The 3,996-nt window shown below is 32.4% G+C and overlaps 1 protein-coding gene across 2 annotated transcripts in view; it reads right to left on the bottom strand.

The window, feature by feature from the left end:
• The window catches only part of LOC106868234 (DDB1- and CUL4-associated factor 15), a 130,816-nt gene that overhangs the window by 80,853 nt on the left and 45,967 nt on the right, over window positions 1-3,996 (bottom strand). The window lies entirely within an intron of this gene.

Raw genomic sequence — 3,996 nt, 5'->3', positions numbered from 1 at the left:
ATATATAGACAGGCTTCTTTCAGTTTCCGCCTACCAAATCCACTCACAAGGCTTTGGTCAGCCCGAGGCTATAGTAGAAAACACTTGTCCAAGGTGCCACGCAGTGGGAATGAACCCGCAACCATGTGGTTGGTAAGCAAGCTACTTACCACATAGCCACGCCTGTGCATTATATATATATATATATGAATAAAGAGATTTTTTCCAAATTTTTCATCCATCAAAAAGGTTATATTGTTTTGTCTTTTTATTTGCAGTAACACTAAATCCCAAATGTTTAATTACAAATATCTTATGATATTCCAAGCAAGTATAATATAAACTGAAGGATACAGAGGAATAACAAGAAGCAAAATGAAGGAAATTGAGTACAACAAAATTTATTTTTATGTAATTTGAAACTTTTTTCTCAGACACATATTAGAATGTATATGAGAAGTAGAGTAATTATTTTCTCAAATGCTTTTGCACTCTAATCTGATAAATGTCAATACAAAGAAAAGATAAAATGGCTTATGCTGCATCAGATAACCATGCAACACAGACGTAAAAAGATACAATGGAGCTAATGTACAAACTAGGTGTCTTGAAGCTATTCAGGACCCAATGCCTATAAATGAACTGGCACATGAAATCAAGATTTGGATAAATTAATTGTTTGACCTAATCCAATTAGTCTTGACAGCTACAAAACAGGTTAAAATATTTAAATTACTCCTCATGATATAAAGAACCATTGAAGTGAATGAAAAAAAAAATGATCATATGATTATAGGCAAAAAAAACATAATTCCTTTTATAGAGTGAAATTACACATTTAGAAATGGGATAGGAATAAAGGAGTAAAGATGCCCTTTGGTTATGAACGATCATGAAATTACATTTAGAAAGTTCCCCTCCTAGGCACAAATCCAGATAAGATTGTTTATGGAAAACCAGCAGTCACCCATGCATACCAGCCTCCTCTCTCCATGTCACCAATGTTATCCAAGGGAAAGGCAAAGCCTGATACGGCTTAGCACCAGTGACATCACAATTCATTTCTACAGATGAATGAACTGGAGCAACGTGAAATAAAATGTCTTGCTCAAGAACACAACACACAGTCCAGTCTGGGAATTGAACTTTTACACCCTCACAATCATAAGCTCAATGCTCTAACCACTGAGCCATGTACCTTCACTTGAAATGGGATTAAGAGGTAATTTTAAATTAAGCAAAACTTCAACAAATTTGAAATCTTAGAATGTCATCATTAGACATTCACCTGAATTTATTTCTTTTTATATATAAAAAACTTACAGTGCAAAGAACTTTCTCGTACTAATTAGAATTGGCTAGTAAGAAATGTAACTGAGTCAAAAATAATTAACCAGTTCAGGAATAGATTTGCCAAATATCAGAATATTTTATGCATTTAAAACAGCATTCTGATATGCTGAAGAAGACTTGTATGAAAGAATTTGGTATTCAGTCGCTCCCTCTCCATCATAAAAAGGTAACAGTTATGCTAAGGAGACAAAAGGAAGTTGATCTTCATTATTTAATGTATGACATTGATTTGAGATACAGCAAAAAAAACAGCTAACTGCCATTGTTGACAAAAATATTCAAATTACAACAATCTTAAACAGAAACCACAGAGAAATAATATGAAAATTACTATCATTATTCTAAGTTTCAGCTTTTAATTATAAACTTCTTGTTTTTTATTCTGCTGTTTCTAACGCTGAACAAATATTTTAGATTAATCTCTTCCTTTAATATTCTTTGGCTCTTGACAAACTAAAAAGAAGACAAACAATGAAAGACAGTTTAATATTGATTTCTTACTAAAGCACAAAGTCATAAATTTATGCAGAGAAGAGAATGAGTTTCTCTGATATTTGTACATTTTTCAACAGAACAAGTAGAGAATCTGAATCATCAATCAACAAGAGTGAAAATGACCTGGTCGGTTGGATTATTAGGATCTTAATTCCTGCTCTAATGCTTAACACAAACTTAATATTAAAATCAGCATATTCAATGCTGAAAGAAAACTATTCCTCAAGATATTAAGAGATAATGAAATAGGATTTGAAACATTAATTCTACTATTTTTCAAAGAGTAAAATGCCACTTTAGTATTTATGTTGTCATAATTTTCAGAAGGTGAATTTAAACTCAATGTAAACGGAAAAGAAACTCTTTTGTGAACTGACATATATAAATACATAAACACTAAATTATGAACAAAACATTTTTAATCCAGTAACTGCAATACAATTTATGCAGCCAAACATTTATGCTTCAATTTTGTTCTGCTCAAGTTAACATTGTTCTGCTTTTAATTTAATATTCACTCATGTGTTCTAATACACACTTAAATCCATATATATTCATTCATATTAAAATGTCAAGTAAAATGAGTTGTACAGCAGTTTCTGTTGAATATATCAGATATCCTGCAACTATGAGAAAAATTGTAAAATCAAGCTTCAAATTATTTTATATACTTTTTCCTGTAAGTGTTATGATAAAATTTTTTTTACTATATAATGAAGCTAATAGTTCTTAAAAGTAAATGTTCCTGCTGGCTAGAAAACAGAATGAAACAGCTTTCCTGTTGCTAATCAGCAGGGATAAAATCTTCCTACACAATCTTACGAGTAAAGTATAATATAACACTAACTTATTCTGATATCAGTAACTGTTGTTGCCCTTGACAAAGCTAAGTTATCTATCTATCTATTTATCATTTCTTGCATTAGAAGTTTCCTGTCAGATTGCTTCATCAGAGCATATGTAGGTGTGTGTGTGTGTGTGTGAGGGGGAGCTCTCTTCAATCCACATTCTATCAATTCAAGTGTACTCTAAGGTTTAGTTGACTCTACCACACTCATTTCTGCATGACCTACTAACTGTTACTAATAATCACACACACACTTACAAAAAGTCATCCTACACTCCTTTACATATCTGCACAACAGACATTGTGCATATACAATCTAGACATATCTTGCCAGTCAGGCATTGTTTCCATGGAGAGGCTTTAAAAATACCCTTCATTTGAAAATATGGCAACCCCAAATACATCTGCTACACATTAAAGAAACACTCCCTTTTTACATTAACAGCATACAACAAAAAAAAACCCTTTAAAGTCACTACAAATGCTAAATCTCACAATCTCTTACAGTTACTTCATATACGAGGTAATCTTTCCAAAAACTGCATACTAAAGACAATGTTTTCTCTACAAAGTCAGAAAACATTTCACTTGTTGACTTAGATTGAATAAGTGCTACTGATACACATAAACATCTTAGGCTGCATCCCTCAAAAGGCCGTTGATCTTATTGGTAATGACTACTAACATGCTGTTTCTTTTCTGTCTTTTCTATCGTTAACTACAATTTTCTGTTCCTCTAAACTGGCAAGCAACATAATTCATTTTGCTTTTCCACCTTATCATCTCCATTATGTGTCATCTCTGGACCTCACATTTTTACCAATCATTCTCTCAGTCTATAAAGGTATATAGATTTCATTGCATCAATTCCATTAATGTGAAATTTTGTAAAAATCTTCAGTGCAGTCGTCCTCCTCGATAGAACAAAAACACTTCTAAAAGCCTTTGCAGTATTAAGCCTATTACATATATCTTAAAGCATTGCTAACTCTACTACAACAGTTTCATAACCACCATGCTTAGTTGGAATGTTGTCCAATTCACAAAACTTGTCAAAAGCTTGCATTAGATTTTCCTTATGATCGTCCAGCTGTTCACAATATAATTTCTGGGTTCAAGTATGTTGGAGTTGCCTCTCTACTTCTCAAAAAGGCAACACTTGCAGCTTCCTCATCTGAGCCAATAAAGAAATCTTTATGCAGTCATTTGACTTGCCAGAAATAGCAGCCAAATCTCTTCACATTAAACTTGACTGTCTTCAAAAAGGAAGGCATGGCATAATGCAGTGCTGGTTACATTATACCAGAAAAAAAAAAAAAAAA

The sequence above is a fragment of the Octopus bimaculoides genome, chromosome 10, assembly GCF_001194135.2.
Source record: "Octopus bimaculoides isolate UCB-OBI-ISO-001 chromosome 10, ASM119413v2, whole genome shotgun sequence".
In the NCBI taxonomy this organism is placed as follows: Eukaryota; Metazoa; Mollusca; class Cephalopoda; order Octopoda; family Octopodidae; genus Octopus; species Octopus bimaculoides.
This window is presented reverse-complemented; position numbering and strand designations above follow the sequence as displayed.